This window comes from Rattus norvegicus, chromosome 8, assembly GCF_021556685.1.
Source record: "Rattus norvegicus strain SHRSP/BbbUtx chromosome 8, alternate assembly SHRSP_T2T, whole genome shotgun sequence".
In the NCBI taxonomy this organism is placed as follows: Eukaryota; Metazoa; Chordata; class Mammalia; order Rodentia; family Muridae; genus Rattus; species Rattus norvegicus.
The window spans coordinates 63,897,731-63,922,525 of NC_141541.1; the positions used below are offsets into that span (position 1 = coordinate 63,897,731).

Consider the following 24,795-nt stretch of genomic DNA (forward strand, 5'->3'; position numbering starts at 1 on the left):
TCCTCCTGATTATTCAGGAGCTCCTTCTCACTGAGAAATTTGCCCAGCCCGTCTAGACCTGCTCTATATATAAAGTCAGTTATTTTTTAAAAAACATAAACCAACATACTTGTCACAAAAGCCTGAGATATGAGTTCAATCCTCCAGAAACCATATTTTAAAAACAATAGCATGGAGAGGTGGGTGTGCTTATGTTCTCCCACCCCCAACCTCTACTTGGGAAATGAAGACAAAAGGATCCATGCTACTTCCTGGTCAGCCAGCCTAGTCTACTCAACAAATTCTAAGACAGTTGGTGGATAACTTATGGATGGTAAGTGAGGAAGCGGAGGTTGCTGTCTGGCTACACATACATGAATACCTGCATTTAGACCTACACACTTGAAATTAAGCTTCCACAGTACCAGAGAGTGGTATACAAGCTGCCAAAGGAGGGGTGATATCAACAGTCCTATTCAGCTGGGACACTGATGAGGCATAACGCTGAGCAGCATGGCAAATAGCCCTAAAGTTGAAGAGTGGTACTCATATCTTAGTGATAACCAAAGCTATCGAATTGGGAACAAGACCCGCTACACAGGAGGGAAATCATGCCTGATACGAGGAATCTAGCATACGTGGATTTGAGAAGAGAGCTCATTACTGATACTTTACTAGGCCAGCATAATTCCTAACAAAATTCTAAAACAAATCCAGATAGGTGTAACTCTCACCTCTCATTAAAGAAATGTCTCTGTATCAAATGGAGACAATGGCAGAAAACCATAATTGGATGCAATGCAGAGATCAATGCACTGCAAGGAGCCACGCCCAATGTATATATCTACTACACAGCTCTTGTCAAAAGGTGCCCAGAATCATCAAGGAAGGGGAAGTAGAAAGACTATAAACGCCAGACAACCAGGAAATTTCCTGTGGGTTTGTGTAGAAATAACAGAGCAGCTTCACCCAATACCTCACAATATGGGTGCCTAAACAAGGACAGTATGAACACACATGCTAATGCAGCAGGGGAAAGAAATCTCACAAATTCCTACCCCTAGACAAAGAACTAAAGATTGCTGAGAGCAGGAGACTTAGCCTATCCCAGGGATGACCACCCCAAATTGGTTATCCAATGTAAAGTGGTCAGCCCTGAAATCATATACCTACAAACAACAAACGGAAACAACATATTTATATATTTGTGATACAAGCACGCACATGCACGTACACACACACACACACACACACACACACACACACACACACACACACACACGTAAGAATAATAAAAGCGAGCCATGGATATGAGAGGGGTATAAGGTGGGAACATAGGAAAAGCACACAGGAGGGGTAGAAAGGGGGAAAATGATGAAGTAAGTATACTTCTTCCTGAGTTTGAGGAGGAGGAAAGAATATAGTTTGTACCCTTTTTGTAAAATAAAATATAACAATAAATACATATATAACCTTGGCTACTTACAAAATACATAAAAGAAAGTAAAAGAAAAAAATTAAAAGGTCGGAGACTAGAGAGAAGGATCAATGTAAAAGCAAAGTGTATGTATGGCAACATATGGCTATGCTCTAGCACAGGAGGTGGGGACAAGAGGGCCCAGAGCTGCTGAAAACAGTAGACTCCAGTCTTATTGAGAGTGTCTCAAGGCAAACAAGGTACAGACCTGCAATGAAATCTTCTATCCTCAAAGCCCCCTTTTTCTATCTTATGAAAACCTGAGTCCCCATTGCCACTTGCCCAGTCTCCACCTCCTCAAAGAGACTGGAGTTCTTCAGTTGTTCGGATTAAAGGAACAAATCTGCTTCTAAAGAAGTCAACTTTGCTTTCTTTCATTTCCATTCACCTTCATCAATCCTGATACAACAATATTGACTTAAGGGGGGAAAGCATGCAACCTTACACCATTTGTTGTTATTTTGGTTTTCCATGTATTTTAACATTAATTTTTCTGCAATATTTTTTGTTTTCTTCTCCCCCAACTCCTTCTATCTCTCATTTCCCTGTCTACCCAACTTTATGTTCTCTCTTTTAAAGTATCAAAACAAAACAAAACCAAAAAAATCCACAAAAATACTAAAAAAAGAAAAACAAATTAAAACTAAACTAAACAAATGGTATACACCACACACACACACACACACACACACACACACACACACACACACACACTTGAGATCATTTATATTGGGCACCTTCTCCTATGGGATTTGCCATAGAGTATGACTGATACACTCAGTGACAGTACAATGGAGAAAAACCCATGTCCCTTTGCCAGTAGGTATCAATTGCAAATGGATCACCATGTCCTATCTCAGTGCTGGGACACAGTCTGACTTGAACTTGTTATTGTGTCAGAAGAATACAGCAACATGGTGACTCCTAATGACATCGTCTATACCCGAAGATCAGTGCCTCTTTCAATGCACAGCAAACAAACTTCTTACAGTATTTGGGAATTAAGGCAGGGACCCGCAACTAGAAGATGTGTAGAGAGTGAGACTGGAGCACTCAGTCTTAAATGGCATGTCTTCATCAAAGCCCTCCCATCAGGCTCAGGGATCTATGTGGAATTGGTGGGAGAAAGACTGAGAGCTAGAAGGAATAGGTGACTCCAAGAACACAGTGTTTTCAAGACATGAAAGGACTGACATACATATGAACGCACAGAGGTGATGGCAGTACACAAAACCTGTGTAAGACAAGTCTGTTTTTTCAATAATCCACATCCCTTCCCCGTATACTGCTCAAACAGTCTGCATTCTAATATGTCATTTCTATTCTTACATACAGAATAGGAATACCCAATGGCATCTTTAATTTTCTGAAGGGTCCAATATACCACTTTCAACTGCATATAAATAAAATATCTATCAGACATCCTTAAGGGTCCTATACCCAATGAAAGACACTATTCAAAAAAGAGTCAGACACCTAACTCTAACTACCAAGAGCTGCCCATTCTTTGGCCAGGTGTGCAGCACTACACCTGCAATGCGGCATTTGAAGGCTGAGGCAGGTGGGCTGTCATGGATCTGAGGTCTCTTTGTGCTATAATGTGCGTATACCGGGGTAAGAGTAATCCACCAAAGAATCGCGTCTGTTTCTGTACCAGTACCATGCACTTTTTATCACCATTGCTCTGTAGTATAGTGTGAGGTCAGGGATAGTGATTCCCCCAGAAGTTCTTTTATTGTTAAGGATGTTTTCGCTATTCTGGGTTTTTACTTTTCCAGATGAATTTGAGAATTGCTTTTTCTATGTCTTTGAAGAAATGTGTTGGAATTTTGATGGGGATTGCGTTGAATCTGTAGATTGCTCTTGGTAGGATGGCCATTTTTACTATGTTAATTCTGCCAATCCATGAGCATGGGAGATCTCTCCATTTTCAGAGCTCTTCAATTTCTTTCTTGGGAGACTTGAAGTTCTTATCATACAGATCTTTCACTGGTTTGGTTAGAGTTACCCCCAAGATATTTTATATAATTTGTCACTATTGCGAAGGATGTTGTTTCCCTAATTTCTTTTTCAGCCTGTTTATCATTTGCATAAAGGAAGGCTACTGATTTATTTGAGTTAATTTTATATCTAGCCACTTTGCTGAAGTTGTTTACTATCATATCATCTGCAAATAGTGATACCTTGACTTATTTGCCGATTGAATCCCCTTGATCTCCTTTTGTTGTCTTGTTGCTCTAGCTAGAGCTTCCAATACTATATTAAATTGAATATGGGAGAAGCGAGTATCCTTGTTTTGTTCCTGATCCAGAAATAAAACCATATTTATTGGCACTTGTTATTTGACAAAGAAGCCAAAAAATATACAATGAAAAAAAGAAAGCATCTTCAATAAATGGTGCTGGTGTAACTGGCAGTTTAAATGTAGAAAAATAAAAATAAATCCATATTTGTCACCTTGCATAAAGCTTAAGTCCAAGTGGATCAAGGACCTCAACATAAAACCCAGAAACACTGAATCTAATAGAAGAGAAAGTGGAAAATAGCCTTGAACTCATTGACACAGGGGGAAATTTCCTAAACAGAACTCCAATGGCTCAGGCTCTAAGCTCAAGAACTGATAAATGGGACCTCATGAAACTGGAAAGCTTCTGTCAGGCAAAGGGTATAGCCAATAGGACAAATCAGCAACCTACAAATTGGGGGAAAAATCTTCACTAACCCCACATTAGGTGGGCTAATATCCAAAATATATAAAGAACCAAGAAGCTCACCACCAAGAAACCAAACCACCCAATCAAAAGATGGAGTATAAAACTAAACAGAGAATTCACAACAGAGGAATCTCAGATGGCTGAGAAGCACTTAAAGAAATATTCAAAGTCTTTAGTGATCAAGGAAATGAAAATCAAAATGACCCTGAAATTCCACCTTACACTAATCAGAATGGCTAAGCTCAAAACCTCAGGTGATATCGCCTGATGTGGAGAAAGAGAAACACTCCTCCATTGCTGGTGGGATTGCAAACTGGTACAACCACTCTGGAAATCAATCTAGAGGTTCCTCAGAAAATTGGAAATAGAGTTACCTGAAGACTCAGCTATATCACTCTTGGGCATATACCCAGAAGATGCCCCACCATGCCACAGGGGCACGTGTTCCACTATGTTCATAGTACCCTTGTTTGTGATAGCCAGAAGCTGGAAACAACCCAGATGTCCCACAAGAGAAGAATGGAGACAGAAAATGTGGTTCATTTACACAATGGAATACTACTCAGCTATTAAGAACAAGGACATCCTGAGTTTTGCAGGCAAATGGATGGAACTAGAAAATATCATCCTGAGTGAGATAACTCAGACCCAAAAGGATGTACTCACTAATTAGTGAGTATATACTCACTAATAAGTGCATATTAGCCCCAAAAGGTACACAATTCCCAGGATACAGTCCATAGAACTCAAGAAGGCTAACAAGCTGAAGGACCCAAGTACGGATGCCTCAGTCCCATTTGGGAGGAAGAAGAAAGCAATCACAGAATGGGGGAGTGAGGGAGGGATCTGGGTGGGAAAGGGAACAGGCAGGGTAGACAGGAGAGAAGCCCTGAAGGTCAGCAGAAAGAAGGAAACAGGCAACCTTGGGAGGTGGGAGGTGCAGAGACCCTGTAAAATGTTCCAGAGACCTGGGAGGTGAGAGACTCTCAAGACTCAAAGGGAGGGACCTTAGATGAAATGCCCTACAGTAGGGAGAGGGAACTTGTAGAGTCCAAAGATAGGGCATCAAGTAGAGGGATGGGGTTGCCATCCTACAGTCAAAAACTCTGATCCAGAATTGTTCCTGTCTGAAAGAACTGCAGGGACAAAAGTGGAAAAAAGCCAGAGGAAAAGGAGGTCCAGTGACAGGCCCAAAGTGGGATCCAGCTCAAGGGGAGGCCCCAAGGCCCGACACAATTACTAATACTATGGTGTGCTTACAAACAGGGGCCTACCATGACTGCCCTCTAAAAGGCCCCACAAGCAGCTGAAAGAGTCAGCTACAGATACTTACACCCAACCAATGGGACAGAAGCTGGTGACCCCTGTGGCTGAATTAGGGAAATGCTGGAAGAAGCTGAGGAGGAGGGCAACCCTATAGGAAGACCAGCAGTCTCAACTAACCTGGATCCTCGAGATCTCTCAGACACTGAGCCACCAACCAGGCAGCACACACCAGATGATATGAAGCCCCCAACACATCTACAGCAGAGGACTGCCAGGCCTGGACTCAGTCAGAGAAGATGCACCTAACCCAAAAGAGATGGAGGCCCCAAGAAATGGGGAGGTCTGGTGGGGTAAGTGGGTGGGGGCATCCTCTTGGGATTTGGGGGAGGGGGTATGAGATGTGGAACAGTTAGAGGGTAAACCAGAAGGGGGATAAAGTCTGGACTGTACAAAAAGATTAAAGAATAAATAAAAAAATTAGACAATATTTACATATGAATTGATATATACAATGTATACAGACTAATCAACTTTTTTAATTTCCAAAATAAAAATGATGCTTTTTACTGACTAATAACATAATTAAAAAAAAGAATACATGTTAATCATAAAAAGTTAACAATATTAAAAGGAAATCCTCCTATGGCTTTTAACAGCCCAAAACAACTGTTATTTTAAAACATATTCTAGAGATTCTTTGTGTGTTTTTAATAAAAATGGAATTACCATAATGCTTATGAGCTATTTTCAATCAAATATCCATGATATAGATTCTTCCCACTAATTTTCGTGATGACCTAAGTTAGTGAATACAGGCACTGTACTTCACAGGTACATTCAATTTTGCTGGTATCTCAGTGTTAATTATTTGGGCAGCTTAAAATTTCTGATATAAAAAGTGTGACAAATACTCCTGTAGATACGTTCGGCTTTTTGTTAAAAGCAAGACAGCTTTCCTCCCCTTTTTTCCTTTCCCTCTCCATACCTTAGATCAACTTTTTATGTTTTTAAAAAAAAAGATGCACCATTGGGTGACCCAGTATAATAAACAGCTGTTATAAATCAAACCAGGAAGGAACTATATAGTAAATGAGTATTGGCTCATGAAATTGAGAGTGTGTAAAAGGCTTCAACCCTGAGAATCAGTTCAGTAAAATCAGAGTGTACTGTGAGAAAATAGTAGACATTAAAATACTTAACAACATTCTGGGAGAAAAAAAGCTGACAATAAGAGCAGAATGGTAGGTAATCTGAATCACATTATAAAAATGAGAAATTCAATAACAAAACCCACAAAACATATTTATGACAAAACAAAGTAACAAGGAGTGCCCATAAGACACAAATAAGAACAAATGAAAACAAACAAAGGTTTTATAAAACTCACCTAATGAAAAAATAAAAACGAAACATTAGCAATCTCAAGTACCAAAGTTACCAGGATGAGATGAAACAATGCCATCCTAAACAAACAGAAAGAGTAAAGACCAACTAGGGGTTCACACCTCTGACCACAGCACTGGGGAGGCTATCTACTGCCAAGAGTTTGAGGCTACCTATCTTACAAGGTGACTTCCAGGCTTGAGCTACAGAATAAGGCCTTATCTTCAAAAAAAAAAGAAAAGAAAAAAATCTTAGTGGACAACATCAAGACATAACCTCTTAAACTTTCTGGCTCCAAAGAAAAGGGGAAATTTTTTGCTCTTTAGACAAAGAAACAAACAAAAGAATCAAGTGTCTTTCCAGAGAAGAAAAGTAAACATCGGTTCTTTAGATAATAAGAGAATTTCATGCCACAAAACAGTCAATGTGTTCACTACTCTCAAAGACTCAAAACAAAACTGATGAAAGGTAAAAGTGATTTCCAAGTAATAAGAACAAAAATGAGCTATTATCAGTATTCTAAAAGTTCAAAAAACATATGCTCATATGCACTTTATGAAGAATCTACTAAAGAAAATGTCTCAGGGCATAGTGAGATGGCTTAGCCAGCAGAGGAAGGAACATACCCTGAACCTAAGTTAGCTATCCAAGACCCATACTGTGGAAGGAGAACCAGTCCCTGTAAATTGTTCTCCGACAGCCATATGTGCATGCCCTAACACATAAACAACACACAACAAATGCATGCACATATGGACTAAATAAGTATATAAATCCAATTATTAATTTAAAGCAGAAAGCCCTTTAAAAAATAATCATTGATGGGCTTGAGGTGTGACTCTGTACTTATTATGTGCTTAGCCATGGGAGAAGCCCTAGGCTTTCATAGTCAGAACTGTACCCCTAAAGGGGGCCATTATTTTAAAATACCTGCAACAGATTTTTAAAACAATTCAGTGGACATAAATGAAATGTCATCAAGTCAGAAGTTATCTTGGAAGGCTGGCAGTGAGGACACAGAGGTTTACCACACTTTTCTGTCTACAATTGTGTATATAATTCACCATAATAACCAATTTGAAAGACACCTACTTTATAAGCATAAATAACATGTAATAAATAATATTATTTTGGACCTAGTAGTTTGAACTTTGACATTCTTGTTTCTTTGACATCAAAAGTGAATCAAATCACAGCAATCTTACTTCTTATACATCTATGGTTTGGACTTGAAATCAATACATATTTTTTGCACAGTAGTCACATACTAAAGGCATATAGTACTGAGACTGAAATGTGTAAATATAAAAAAAATCATTTCTGGCAGAAATATAAAAATAATGAGGTGCTTCACTAAAAGAAATGATACATGTTCCACTGATCCAATCACCTTTCTTGACTGACTCTCATGTATAACTCACAGAGCAGGGCAAAAGTTAGCCATCAAGCACAGAGTAACACAGAACCTGAATGTACTAAATAGCTGTGCTGGCCCAAGCTGCCCCACTGCTTGCAGCAGCTAGTCTGATAAGGTTCAAATGCCTTTCACTTAATCCCATGGACTAGCACTGAAAGGACCCTTTCCTACAAGATCTACCCACTATCTGGTAGGCTGCAGCTTTGCTCTCCCTGGTCTAGGTTCCAAATCCAGTACACTTGAGTAGTACTGGGTCCAAAGTGGGCACCCAATATGGCAGGGTGAGTAACAATATCCTAAGCAGAAGGACTCTGACCAGGCAAACAGAACAACTGTTATGGGTAAACAGAAACCTAGACTCAGCATTGCTCATGAATCTCCCAAGACAGGTTTCTCTTTTAGCAAGACAGCTACTGTTTTCCTTCTTCAGGCCAGTGAGGAGGTCAACTACCTCATGCAGAGGCATCTAGTCCCCGATTAACATAAACAGCTTACAACACATCAAAGCCCCCATATTAAATCCCAGACTGGATCTGGCTTGTACTTCTCCTGCTACTATCTGTCCCTTTAAAACTGACAAGGTTGTTTTCTGCCTGACAGACAGCATGGCAATGTGATTCCCCACGTCAACTTTTCTTCCTATCCACAGAGGGGTCTAGCATGCTGATCTTGAAAGAGGGCAGCACTGCCTTCCATCTCCAGTAGTGGTGACTCATGAGACTAGGGTTCTAAGTACATTTTCTCTCTACTCACTGGTTATTCCCATTATGACATAAACTCTGAATCCAAGAACAGAAATTTTGATTATGACACTTTTGAAAATTCATACTCTAACACTACTTTCCCACACCCCCAAAGTTTTGAAATGGCTAAAATCAGGTAAATCAGGCTTGGTGTAGTGGTGCACATCTTTAATCCTAGAACTAAGGACACAGAGACAGGTGAACATCTGCATAGCAAGTTCCAGGCCAGCAAAGGCTACACAGTAAAATAAATAAGAAAACTGCAGCAATCTTATGTCCAGTCTTGCAGAGCTGTAAGCAGTAAAAACCCACAACAAAGGACGAGAATGCGGTGTAGACACTGGCATCCTGATCTTGGTTCCACAGGAAGATGCTGGTGCATACACACATCCACATACACTTTACCTCCTTACACAAGTACAGCACTGGCCACTTAACACCTAATAAATGCTCAGGTTTTAAAAATTACTTTTAAGTAATTTTACTTCAATATAACTAGCATAAGAAAACAGAGGCACAAATGACTCCACTATAAAGAAACTCATTGCAGTAAATACATAAGAAAGCAGAAGCAGACATTAATTACGTAATTATGGCATATATGTTAAAGTAATACTACATATCATCTGATTATTTTATTACAAACTACATTTTAAATCTTCATTAAACAATCATAGTGAGTTTCAGGGTTCAAATCTGTAACAAGCATATATTTAGTTAAAATTTAAAAATTAGTTTATAAATAATATGTCAATCAAAATGCTAACAGCAAACATTACTTTGTTTTTCTATTTTGATAATTTCCTATAATACATATTAGTGTATTCATAATAATTAAAATTAAGGAATGCAAAGGAAAAACAAGTTCTTCAAAGAAAGTCACTACATGAGGTTATAGTTCCTGCAGGATGACTTACTCTAAAGAAGAAGCATTTCTGAGTAAGAAACACTCACCTTCTGGAGCTACTCAGAATTCTAATTATTATGGCATGGACACAAGTAAGAGTCAGAATACAAAGAAATGTACACCTAGTGAGTAGAAACAAGCCAACACAGAGCTCTCCACCAAATCTGCAACTCAGCACAGTGGCACCTCCTAGTCTCACTCAGTAAACTGAAGAAATCAAAAATTCAATCTGGAATTCCCATCCTAATATTTTAAATGTCAATGTGATAAATGCAAAAACTAACTAATGATAGGCAATTGTATACACATACATTAAGTGTAGTTCTTAAGTCACAACTGATTCTATTTCTTAATATTTTAATTACTTTTTCAAGCATATGAGACTACAGCCTTCTACCATAATTTAATGTATCAATTAAATAGCAGACCCTAAAGTCTGTGACTTTGCCTTTCCTATTCATTCAGTTTCCTCCTGATGGCTCCATGTTTCGTATTTTATAAAAACTGAGCTATTTAGATAAGAATCATGATTTGTGGGGAGTAATATTCTAAAACGGAATAAGCCTAAGTGATAAAATACAGAACCTGTAACTGTCAATAGTATAGCTTTTCAAATAAACACAGTTCACAAGATTCGGTCTATCAAAGCAAATGATCCACTTCACATCATGAGCATCTTAAAACACCACCCTGAGTTTTAAAGAATGCTAACTGTTACAGATCCTTTAAAAGAATTGAAATGTCTACTTTGAAGAAAATCACTATAATGTATTTTTATTTTTTATTCTTCTAAAAGTGAAGAAAGTAAATCTAAAGTCATGCTTCAAATAAGCCTCTCTAGATCCAAGACTTATGTTCAAGATGAGGGTAGTACCAGACACAAATCTGCAGAGGCAGGAAATTAACTCCATGTTTTACCTTCAACATTTTTTTTCACTTAACTTTATCCTATAACTTCTGAATGAAGTTTGTAGTGTAAAATTCAATATTACTTTATTCAAGAATAAAATGTTATTTTTACACTATTAAAATTAGTTATTCCAAAGAAGTCAGCTATTTAAAAATATAAAAAATGACAGGCATTTTTACAACAGTAACTCGCTATCAAAAATAAGTGGAAGACACGGGGATTAGAACCTGCACTGATTGTGTTCTCAGGATAACAAGGAAAGGCAACTAATAAAATCAAAGTTGAAAAGGATAGGGAGTAAGGGAAAGGTGACGGTGTGCAGGATGGGGAGAAGAGGAAGAGGAGAAAGTTAAGAGAAAAACAGGAATGGTAGATAAATTAAACATGGTATTTAAAATATGGTATTTTTAGGTCAATATTTCAAACAGTACATGCAGCTACAGTACACTAAAAGTAATACATATGTAAGCTTTAGGTCAAATCACTAATATTTAACAAGTACTATATAAGTCAAGAACTTAAGCTAGCTGCTTCTCTTAAAGAAGAACAATTCTCTGGACACCAGAGTTTTAGCTAGAATTTTAAAAAATCTGTAACAAACTCTTGTTAATATCATTCTTCATAAACTAATCTTATCTGCAAGAAACTGGAGAAACTCTTTAAAGTTGACCTATCACTATAAATGTTTTTTTGTTGGCTGTAAATATAATATTCCTGGGTATTAACCTAACATCTAAAATGAAGGCACTACACAGAAATTAATTTATACTAAACCAAGGGTATTGAGATATTTAAGAAACTATAATGTGTGTCATAGGTGTGTTCACATGACACCACTTGTTGTTGTTGCCTGGTAAAGATCTAAGGCAGCATACAAGCTGTGCAGACACCAAACCCCAACTCTATTACTGATGCCATGTCTTGCTTACAGAAGGGAGCCTAGTATGGCTGTCCTTTGAAAGAGAGGTTCTACCATCAGCTGACTGAGCCAGATGCAGATACTTACAGCTAACCATTGGACTGAGCTCAGGGACCCCTATGAAAGAGTTATGGGAAGAACTGAAGGAGCTGAAGGGAGCTGCAATCTCATAGGAAGAAAGTATCAACTAACATGGATGTCTCAGAGCACCCAGAGGCTAAGTAAGCCACCAACCAAACACACACAGGCTGGTCCTCCCCCAACACTCCCCCTGCCCTCCACCACCCCCCACGCCCACCCCTGCAGATTGGCAGAGGGCTGCCTTTGTCTGGCCTCAGTGGGAGAGGCCTATAGAAACTTGATGCCCCAGGGGAGGGAGATGCTAGCAGGGACTGGTGGGAGTGGGGTGTAGAAGAGGAACACACTCTCAGAATCAAAGGGGAGGGAGAACAGGGTGAAGAATCAAAGGGAAGGCAGGAGGGGGCAACATCTGGAATGTAAATAAATTAAATAATTAATAAAAAATAAAAAGAAAATAATAAAATAATTGAAGAAATAAAAACATTTAAGAATTCCATTATATTTATGGTTTATAAATTTGTCAAACAATAAATTTGAGAAAGCTTGAAATGCGCTATCCTCTGTCAAAATGGTGCCCTTAGTGACAGCATCCCTTTGAAAAATGAAATTAAATATACATGACACAGACAAGTTTAAACTCTAGAGGGCATTTTAATTATACAAAAGGCTCAGCTCTGTTAAGGTCCCTGACTTAAGATATAGCCCACACTAGAGATTTTATTAATTACAATCCATGTATTATATTGTTTGAAGTGACAGATGAGAAAAATGAAGCTAATGAAATACAGTGAAACAGACACCAAGTAAAAGAGAAAAAGCCATCCCCTGATAAGTATTATAGTCCACCATCTGTACCCTTGCCACTCAGTGACATTACAAATTCTCCATCAGTAGGTGAAGTTGATGAATGAGGTAAGGGCTTCCTGTGCAGATTCTGCTGTTCCTTCTGATCTAATCTGAGGTTTAACAGATGACTCACAAAAGCCTCAGAGTTCAACAACCTCACTACCAGATCATGCTGTGGAGACTGAGGAAGGCCTGAAGTCCTGCAGCATGGAAGAGTTCGACTGTAATGATCCAAGTCTGATAAACAAGCAAAAGCAATTTTCCCAGAACACTCAGATGTAGCAACTTGGAATATTATTGGGGCCATCCATAGAAATCGTTTCAATAACAAAGTAACAATGATAGCACATTATGAAAAAATGAATCACACGCTGGACTCAAAGTCGTAGGGAGATAAGGATCAGAACGGTACTGCTCTCTCCTTTTGGTACCTAGTCATACTGAAAAGGCTGTGGGGGAAGCCAGCAGCTTCACACTAGCAGCAGAAAACAAACACTCTGTTTTCAATAAGGTTCATGCAAAAATAGGATACGAAAGTAAAAAGAAAATTGGGGAATGGTTATATCAAGAGAAGGTAAGGGAGATTTTTCACAGAAAAAAAAGATCAAAAATAAAGTGGTAATTTTATACAAATAAAGAAGTCAATCAAGAAGGCATAACAGTTTTGTACAGGTACCTAACCACAAAAATTTATACTGTATGAAACAAAACAAACTAAACTGTCAAAGAAACTGATAAGTCTACTATTAGAAGAGGAAACCTCAAAACTTTTCTAGAGAAATTAGGAAAACTAAGAGACAGAAAACCAGAAGATGTGCAGGTGAGAGTCAGCTGAGACGGTGCGCTCACGGCCTTGATCATGATGATGGGTCCGAAAATGTGCACTTGGCAATGACATCAAATTTTACAGTTAAAAACACAGACAAACTGTTCCTGCCTATCCCAGATACATAATTAACATCTTATTTTCTTCCTCAGCCATCCAAAGCAGACTTTAGTGCCTTCCAGGACTAAATTCCTCGAACACCCTTGGTTTTCTAAGATCGTAACAACAGATCATGATGTACTCCCAAGCAAACCATCACAGGCTCTTAACACATGCTACCCACCCTATGCAGAGCCCCTGCCTAGGTTCTGCTCCTCTGTTGTGATTACACTACAGGTTTATCTACAGTGCTGCTCTCACAGATCCAGCTGAGACTGAATGCTTTCTCCTCGCATCTGCCTAGGACAAAGCTCCCTTCCTCCAGACAACTCATCTGACTGAAGACTCCTGAGACATACTGAGACCCACAGAGGACAGACTTGAGACCTTCCAGCTACAGATGAAATCTCTTGCCAAAGCCAAATACTACTAAACTTTGGAAGTCACATGTTAATAAGGAAAGCATGTCTAGTTAGAATAACCAAATGTTGTTTAAAGCCAATGTTAATACCCTCAAACTGTACAACCCATGGAATATTTAATTGATACAATAATCCTTTGTCTTCCCCTCCCCCACCCTCATCCCTCCTTAACCCTCTGGCTTAGTTGTGCTACCCCTCCAGCCTGTGTAGTGTTTTCTTTTGATACTTCAAACCCACTCAAAATTTCCATTACAAATGACACCATCACTCCAGTGATGCCTCTCTTTAAAAAAAAAAAAAAAAAAAGTAAAAGGGGCATTGTGGGACAGTGAAAGACCCTGGTTCCTGGTTGAGATTTGAAACCCCAATCACCCTGAGGGACAGTAGGCATTTCACCTGATTCTCAGGAAATCAGGCCAGTTCCTAGCCAGCAGCCCTCAATAGATTTGTGGCCATCAGTCACATAAGGGCAATGCCCCAAGGCTCTCCACAGGTAGAGAACAGGACCCATAGGCTCAAGACAGATCTCCATTATAATGAGGTACCTAAAGGCCTGGAGGCTTAGTCAACGAATTTCCCTTCCCAAACATTCCTCCCTGCAAAAGGTATTTAATCTCAGGCCCACTCTGAGAAGAGGGATACAGTTTTACTCATCCACCTCCTGCCATGACAAATAAATGTCTTGAAACCACGGACTTTTATCAGGATCTGCCTTGGGGAGCCAAGGAGAAGGCCTTTGACTACAGAGCTGCCCTCTAATCGCGCTCAGCCTAGGGCTAGATCCATCCCCCAGCCCGGAAGTGGGGTTTGAGGGGTGGAAGGTGGGGTGAGGGGGCCCACTCCATTTTCAGCTCTTCCACAGCAGGATATCCAAGAGCTTGAGGGCCAGAAGACCCAGGCTTCCTTTCAGGCCAAGGACACCCCCCACCCCGCCCCCAGCCAGCTCCTACTGTGTCCCAGGTCTCAGACTGTGCTTCCCCACCCAGTTTCCCACAGCCTGACACCTGCCTGGCTGTGGCATGCAGGGGGTAAGCACAGTCAAACTTTCCTTGTCCAGCCTCCCGGAGCAGCCATGGGACTTCAATAACCCTATAGCAGTTATTCAATTAGCTCTTTAAAGAGAAAAAAAATTAAAATATGCTTCTATTTCTTAAACTAAAAAAAGTTGTCTGTTTTATATAGTAAGATGCACATTGTAATGAAACGAGTCATTGTAGAACACACAATACTATAAAATACTGATTATAAGGACAAAACATGAAAAGAAGTTATGTGAAGGATTTTTCTGAAATCCAATGAACAAAAATAAAAAAAATTAGGATTAAGGGTGGGCTATATCTACAAATCAAAGAAAGTGAACAACACAAGAATACTCAGTAGCTAAAGGAAATTAAATTTAAAGGTATAAACGAATTTCTTGTTACCAGCACAAGAAAATCTAAGAGAAAATGTTTTCATAGTTTTGTTCATTAAACATGTTCAAAAATGAATCATTCCATAGACAGAAGTCAAAAAATGAATTTGACAAGCAAGTTCTTTAAAATATTAAAAGCAAAGGGCCTAAGATTATAGCTCCAATGTAGAGCCCATGTAAGCCTGTTAGCAGGCTGTTCCCAGTTTTGTTTTGTTTTTTTCAATAAAAAGACAATCCTTCTGAACACCAAAAGAAAAGCTATGTCCTACTTTACTCTATATGTATAACCTGATATCAGAACTAAGTAATGAAGATGAAACAAATTATAAAACTGCACAGCTACAAATTTAGATATAGGAAGAGTGAACTAAATTTTAGCAGGGCCTAAAAAAAGACATGCCAGCAACATGTGAAGGTTCTACCAGTAGGATAAAAATAATATTAGAAAATATGTGTAATCACAACAGTAAAAGATTAAAATTACACAAATAAGGTATCTGATAAATTAGAAAAAGAAAATTCTCACACTAAAATGATAGTAAACACCAAGATAAAACATTTAAAATACAAAAACATTAGAATCAAACACTTTGAAGTCAGAAATAATACTATGTATGTTAAACACTGGTACTATAAAGATGAACCAATATGAAACACTTAAGTAAATTCATCATAAACTTTTGTTTATTAAAAGTAAACTCCAAGAAAGCAGTAAAAAGTAAAATCATGACTAGATGTTATTAAAAACAGGACCTGGAGAAATGCCGAGGCAGGTATAAGTTCTTGTTACTTTCTTAGAGGACCTGGGTTTTATTTCCAGCACCTACATCCATCATTCCATTTCCAGGGGATTAGGACACTTCTTCTCTTTGGGCACCAGGCATATATGTGGTGCATGTATGTGGTACACATACATACATGCATGCAAAATATTCAACATGCAAAAATACATCTTTAATTTAAAAAAAAATTAAAACTAGGAGCAAAATCCTGATACTGTATCATTCCAAGGCCTGAGGAAGATTGGAATTGAAGGCCAGTCTGGGCAATGTAGTCATGCCCTGTTTCAAATAAATAAATAAAAATATTGGATGGATGGTTCGATGAATGGATACATAAGTGGGTGGGTGGGTGGATGGACAGAAGGATGGGTGGGCAGATAGACAGATGGACAGACAGAGTTATTGTGATTGAAGATTCACTTGGAGATAGAATATCCACAAGAATCTGAAGCAGGAATATCAGAAAACTAAAATGTGCTAACAGCATTTGACTTTCTGACACGGCAGCTATGCCTTTTTCTGCTGAAAGCATAACTAAATTTCATCTACTCTGATGGCTTACAGACTATTGCAGAATTAGCTTTCCATATATGTATTAGTTTACCTGCATTATAGGGTGTGTCTAGGAGTCACAAAAGAAGAGCTTTACTAAAAATTAGTTTGATTTCTCAACTACATTTGTTACCTACTTAAAATTTAACTTTATGTGCATAAGGAATTATGTCAGTTGTAAAGTACTTGCTGTGCAAGTACAAAGACCCAGAGCCTATCCGCCAACACACATGAACAGCTACGTGCAGTGGTATCTACCGTGCTGAAGAGGGACAGGTAGAAGGATCCCTGGGATCACTGGCCACTCAGCCTTCCTGAGTTCCTGGCCAGTGAGAGATTATGTCATTGTCTCCACTCAGGGGGAAGATGCCTGAAGAGAGACACAGAAGGCTGTCTTCTGTCTTTTGCATATACACATGAGGACACTCAACAAACCTGCACACAAGCACACAAACATACTCAACAAACACACAAACTTTTACTTTGAAAAAATCCAAATGTTTAAAAGTAAAGACATATAAAAGTCTTTGTAAGCTGAGGGATCTTTTCATTTCTAAACGTGAATCTTTAGTAATATCCCCAAAACTAAATTTGTAAAAATATACATACATACACACATACATACATACATATAATGACTGTTTTACTTCTTGCATGTATGTGTACCATGTGTGTGCCTGATGCCTGCAGAGATCAGAAGAGAACATCAGATTTCCTGTAGCTGGACTTACAGGTAGCTGTGAACCAACAAGTGAATGCTGGGAATCCAACCAGGTTCTCTGCTGGGGGAACAAGTGCTCTTAATAGCAGATCCATCTCTTCAGCCCCTCAAACTAACTTATAAAAAAAAATCAACACTAAAAATGACTAATTGTTAGTATTAATGATAAAAGTACGGGCTAAAGAGATGGCTCAGCAGGTACACATGCTTTTCCAAGCCTAAAACATGAGTACAGTCCCTGCCAAAAGTGTAAGTGGCATTATACTTTCAAAATTCGTTTGTTACTTTCTTTTTTTTTTTTTTTTGGTTCTTTTTTTCGGAGCTGGGGACCGAACCCAGGGCCTTGCGCTTCCTAGGCAAGCGCTCTACCACTGAGCTAAATCCCCAGCCCCTCGTTTGTTACTTTCTTTTCCAACCAAGATGTGTGAGAATATTATAAGTTTTTTCCTGAAATTCCACTGGTTACCCTTATGTTTGGACATTTACAATTAGGCGTTGAGGTAAGTTTAGTACAATAGTTTAGTAAGGCAGTAACATGGTAGCTAACTACTGTTCTCATTTATACTACTTAAGTGAATCAAAATATTCCAAACTGTTATATGCTAGTAGTTATGCAAAAACTCCTCTTTGTTAAATATCAAAATTATTTCACACACAAATCAGTAGTTCACAGCCTGTAGGCTGCAACCCCTTGAGGTGTCAAATGACCCTTTAACTGGGGTCAGCTAAGACTATCTTACATATCATATAGTCATATTACAATTCAGAACAATAGCAAAATTATAGTTATAAAGTAGCATGAGTATGATTTTATGTCTGTGGGTCACCACAACATGAGGAATGGTATGATAGGGTCATTGCATTAGGAAGGCTGAGAAAACCTGACTTCAGAGTTTGCTCATTTGCTCTGCCTCCCTGTTGACAGTTCCACAGTGCTCCTCTTAAACAGTCAGGAAAGAAGAGAGTAAAGGCTTTTGTCCTACAAAGGAGGTAAGGGAGTGAGGGAGTGGTTATGGAGCCTTCTGCTTCCCAGACAAATCAAGATGCTTCACTGCTTCCACACCAGTGTCAGACACGGGCTCACTCAAGAGTTCAGCTTATGTAGCAGAAGATGTAGTGAATTTTTAGGTTTTTGCTAATATGAAATTTCCTTTTTCCCCATCCATCACTTAATTAGAGTAATTTCTGGGGATAAGATTACAAATTTAGCATTTGAAAAATCATCTTTGATTGCAAATATCCAATGAATGTTGGTGAACTTAAGATTCTTCATTGCAAGGCCCTGGGTTCGGTCCCCAGCTCCGAAAAAAAGAAAAAAGAAAAAAGAAAAAAAAAAGATTCTTCATGAAGACCCTGCTCATAGACTTCAGGAAACAAAATGAACTGTTATTTCCCTTCATATGTGAGAATGCAGCATAAAAAGCAGAACATGTCTAATTCACATGTGGAAAACAGAGGAATGCCACAAACAGAGAATACAGAGATTCATGATCAAGACAACCACCCACAACTTTTCACCTTCATTAGCCTTACCTAACCCCTGCAAGAGAAAGCACCTTATGCCAAAGCTACTATGTGTTTCATCAGATAGTGTAAGAGAGAACAGTAAAGAAATCAAAGCATTAAAAATCTACAGCAATACAGTACCATTTTTCACTTTAGATTATTCATAACTAGCACTCACTTTTTTATCTTTAAAAAACAACTATTTGAATTATAAGGTCACTAAAATGTCAAATACACATCAGTTCTTTCTGAGAAGCCTTTTAAAATGCTAGAACATTTCTTAGATAAAAACTGCAAATACTAAAGCTTTCTTACTCAGCAGCTACGTATTATGTTTAACAGGCTTAAGATAAAATGTGTCAAAGATCAAGAATAAGTTATCTGAGATGTCAAGTGCACTAGGTCAAAGGCACAATTTTATTAGGTCAGAAGTGATATAAATAAAACCTTACATGCCAAAGAAGAAGGGAAATAGGCATGGTGTATATAATGTAAAGACATCACAGGCGGCAAGTAATAAGTTTAAGTAGAACCGTGTGTTTACTATAGGTACCTCACTGATTAAAAATGAAACTTCTGGGCTGGGGATTTAGCTCAGTGGTAGAGCGCTTACCTAGGAAGCACAAGGCCCTGGGTTCGGTCCCCAGCTCCGAAAAAAAGAACCAAAAAAAAAAAAAAAATGAAACTTCTATATGTTATATTACCAACACTGTTTTTCGGGAGGAAGGAACTTTCACCAAGAATAGTTACATGGATTAAATAAGAAATTGAAAATTTTCATTATTTGAAACTGACAAAATACACAAACTGAACACATCAATCAAATCTCAATCCATAATGATTAAATAAGAGATCGCTACAATAAATAACAATGTGTAAATAACAAATATACATTGTTCCACATTGTTTAGCAGTCTACTACTCTTACCTTTGCATCTCTTCTCATTGAAATGAAGATATAAAATTTATATCTGAATTTATGTAATAGCATACTGCAGAAAATTTTTTCCATACAGTGTACAGCAAGTACTCTCACCGGACCCACAACCCCAGAAAACTTTCCACTTTTAATTTTAATGTACTTCAAAATAAATATATTTAGCTTCATTAAGGAAATTTACAACAAATCTTTTTTTAAAGCAAATGAATGCATTTTTTGTAATTTGAAATAGTATCCCAAAATTTAGCTCAGTTAATCCTCCTTTAAAACAAGTTTTAGCTATAAAAATGGATACAGGTAGGCCACGGCAGCCATCTTCCAGTAACTTGCCAAAATGACAAACACAAAGGGAAGGAGGAGAGGCACTTGGTGTATGTTCTCTAGGCCTTTAAGGAAACATGGAGCTGTTCTTTTGGCCACAAACATGCGAATCCACAAGGGTGATATTGCAGACATCAAGGGAATGGGCACTGTTCAAAAAGGAATGCCCCCTAAGTGTTACCACAGCAAAACCGGAAGAGTCTACAATGTCATCTAGCATGCTGCGGGCATCACTGTATCTGGCCAAGAGGATCAATGTGTGAATTGAGCAGACCAAGCACTTGAGGAGCAGAGACAGCTTCCTGAAGCGGGTGGAGGAGAATGATCAGAAGAAAAAGGAAGCCAAAGAGAAGGGCGCCTGGGTTCAGCTGAAGCACCACCTGAGCCACCCAGAGAAGGATACTTGTGATACTAACGAAAAAAAGAGCCCAAGCTGTTGGAGCCCATGCCATACGGATTCACATCCTAATAGACAAAAATGAAATAAAGGAGGACACGGACTGCAAAAAAAAGGGGGGGGGGATACAGGTAAATAGTTTGCTTAGTTTTATCTGTTTCTTGGTTTTTATTTGTTATCTGCCACAGAGTTTCAGCCCCAGCTGGCCTAGAATTCTAGATCTTCCTGCCCCTGCCTTTGCCTACGGGTATTAATAAAAATCTATCAAAACAATTACTGCAGTTTCACAGAAAGAACAGGGGCCAGACTCACAAGCTATGGTTTAAGAAAGATATAGCAAAGAACATAGCATGCAGTACCACCTATATGAAGTTCTGAAATGGGCAGGACTAACTGATGACATCAATACACTAGTCATAGTTTAGGAACATTTCTGAGAACGGGCAAAAGGAATCCCCTGGGTGATAGGAAATTCTATCTTGTTCTAGGTAGTGTACCGGTGTATACATATGCAAGCATTACTCAAGTGCTTGAGATTGGTGTATTTGACTAATGTATGACATATTAAAAAAACTAACATAGACAACATCCAGCTTGTCTCAGCAATAATCTGGGTCCCTAGGACTAATCAGTATGAGTCATTCAGCCTGCCATCAGCCCTGCTTGGGTCAGAGTCCATGAGTCTGGACACCATTGTGTCTGTGCCCATGAAGCCAGCAAAAGCTAAGATGGCTAGAGAACTTGTAATTAAACAACTATCCAGACAAACCTTAAAGATCCAGCTGGAGTATACTGTAAGGTGTACCGACTACACTGTCCTAATGAAGAGCGCTGTATAGATGTGGTTAACATGACATTGTACAGCTCTACACTGGGTTATTATCTCAACAGAAATGGAGACTAGTAGACCTTGTATTCATTTAGGCAACTCACACCATCCAGAAGGCACTTTTGATGTTGTGGTTAATTTCTTGGTAGATGGCCTCATCTGTGTCAAGAACAGTCTTTTGGTTTTATGAGGTATGGCTGGAAGTAGAAAAGCTCATACAATGACAAGTCCTCCAGGGAATGAAGGACTGCTTCTTCATTGTTTGGACATAAGTTCAAACACATGGTTCAAGCAAAATATTACATTTTAAATCTAATGACAGGAATAGTGTAGACATACATTGCAAAAATGATGCCTTGGAACAAAGCCCTACCCATTTCAAAGATTCCCTCTAACAAGTGACAAGTAGATACAGAGTTTGAAGATTACAGTAATGTCTTAGAGTTTTACTGCTGTGAACAGACACCATAACCAAGCAAGGCAAGTCTTTTTTTCTTTTTTCTTTTCCCTAGTCTTTTTATATTTTTTTCTCCATCTTTATCAAATTGGGTATTTCTTATTTACATTTCAATTGTTATTACCTTTCCCAGTTTCCAGGCCAACATCCCTCTCCCCTTCAATATGGGTGTTCCCCTCCCCATCCTCCCCCATTACCACCCTCCCCCCAACAATCACGTTCACTGGGGATTCAGTCTTGGCAGGGCCAAGGGCTTCCCCTTCCACTGGTGCTCTTATTAGGCTATTCATTGCTACCTATGCAGTTGGAGCCCAGGGTCAGTCCATGTATAGTCTTTGGGTAGTGGCTTAGTCCCTGGAAGCTCTGGTTGGTTGGCATTGTTGTTCATATGGAATCTCAAGTCCCTTCAAGCTCTTTCAGTCCTTTCTCTGATTCCCAAGGCAAGTCTTATAAAGGACAACATTTAATTGGGGCTGGCTTACAGGTTGAGGTTCAGTCCATTATCATCAAGGCAGGAACATAGCAACATTCAGGCAGGCATGGTACAGGCAGAGCTGAGAGTTCTACATCTTCATCTGAGGGCTGCGAGTGGAAGACTGACTTCCAGGCAGCTAGGGTGAAGGTCTTGAAACCTACTCCCACAGTGACACACCTACTCCAAAAGGCCATACCTTCTAACAGTGTCACTCCCTGGATCAAGCATATTCAAACCATGACAGATAAATAAATATACAAGAATATGCAAAGCAAAAGTTAACAAAGACAGTATCTATGGCATGTTTGTCTCTTACATTGGAATCTATAATAACTACATATGATCTATGTAAGAGGTTTGATCCCATAAAGTCCACCTGGCTGCAGTACAACAATAAGAACAGAGTCTGTGCTCCCACAATCAAATGCTCCAAGAAGAACCACTATATATATATATATATATATATATATATATATATATATATGTTGAAGAGTGAACCAAAATAGACGGAGCTGTTTGAAGGCTTTCCCAGCAGTCAGAAAAGGAGACATGTGGCCAACTCTTTCCCATTCAGCATTAAACTTGTCTAAGCTACCCCAGATGCTAAGAGACACAAGTTACAGGAAAAAGAACAAATGACTATCAGCCAGTGGTCTCTTGTGGATCTTTGCAGATGTGAAAGAACTAACCAGACTGAAACAGAGGGTAAGAGATTACATGAACATTAGTTAGTGGAGATGCTATGAAGATAATGAAGTCCTAAAGAAAAACCAACTGTATGGGACTAACAAGGTGGTTCCACATCAAGATGCAAAGTTACCCATCTGTTCAATGGGGAAGGGAAGGGACAGCTAATTGTGTATGAACACAAAGGCTGAAGACTATGAAGAAAGTTTCCAAGTCATGAAATTTGCTGAAATAGTGATACCAGTAGACAAGATGATATGTGTGGGTTCATAGTACAAACCTGATTAGGAAGGGTGGTTAGAGATAAGCCACTGGTGACTGAAATGATGCTATAGTTTCTCATCATTGCCCCTGTGCAAATTTTTGGATATCAAACAGAGACCCTTCCAAAAGTGATAGAAATTTTGGAGAAATGACATCGCCTATGACAACTAATGCCCGAGGAACTTATGATGCATTACTTTCAAGGCATTATAAAAGCATTTGACAAAGTTGGTCTCAGAACTTAAATCAGAAATAGAATTACTGGAGAAGAAAAATAAAACTTTGTAAAGTGAAAGGTTGAGATTTTGGAGAAAACAACTATGATCTATAAAGACAATAAACATGATCTTCAACAGGAGCTTGAAAGCCAGAAGAAGAAACTTCAGTGAAAGCCTTCTGACAAATACATATGGGGCGAGGCTGTAAGGCATAGTGACAGATTAAGTGGCAGAAGGATTGTGAGCATCAGGTAGCAGCTAGCCAGCTGGAAATTAATTCTGTGTCACGGATGAAAAATCTTAAGCAGTTGAAGGCCATAATGACTAAACCCAAAGCTGAGAAGCCAGAAAGACTTTCCTAAGAGTGTGTCCAAGAAAATATTATTCAGTGATCGGTATCAACATCACCCATGGCTAATACACCAATTCCTGTCAAACAGAGACAGTCCTAGTCTGCAGGGAATAGATAAGTAGATAAGTCTTCCTCTAATGTGCAAACTGAGATGGTCATACAGTCACATGTTACTCATATCATCACAGCATCTGTTACAAATGGAAAGTCTAGTATGAGGAGTCCATGCTGACCCGCCAGACACTAGCCTCCAATGGGGAGATTCAGACTAAAGTAATTAAGAATGATTTTACCAAAGTATTTGGACAATCTGTTCAGTTTACTGATGTTGAGGCTTTAAAATAAGAATCACCAACCAATAGACAAAAACAAAGACCATCCACAGTGACACCTCCTTAACTAGACGGTAGAGTCAGAGTGGACCGATATAGAAACAAGGTGTTCCCTGGCTGTGGAGATGAGAGTAGGATCTCAGCTGGGATCCTGATACCAGAATTATGCACAACCCAATTGGAAAATGCCTTGAACCAACAGCCCCAGTATTAGAATCTTTTTGTTCATGTTGGTATTTCTCCAAAGAAGTACCATAAGCAGTGTCTGAGTCACCTTGCAGAAGAATGTGTCTAGAGCACATTAAATTCTTGTGACTTTTCCAACTGTTCTAAATATTTCCTAAGGTTTCTTAAATGCTACTACTGATTGGATGCAAAACAGTACCTTGAACATATGTAATAATTAAGACTTTCAAAATAAAGATGGTGACTGGCCAATGGTAAAACCATTTTAGGAAGTGTTTAGAATTCTGTACATATATCACTTTCTGACCTTCAGATATTCCAAAGGAATTGAAAAGAAACACACACACACACACACACACACACACACACACAC

General features: G+C 38.8%; 1 protein-coding gene and 1 pseudogene across 9 annotated transcripts in view; one reads left to right on the top strand and one right to left on the bottom strand.

The window, feature by feature from the left end:
- Window positions 1-24,795, bottom strand: part of Scaper (S-phase cyclin A-associated protein in the ER) — a 387,677-nt gene that overhangs the window by 216,561 nt on the left and 146,321 nt on the right.
- Window positions 21,330-24,430, top strand: LOC134480180 (kinesin-like protein KIF23; annotated as a pseudogene).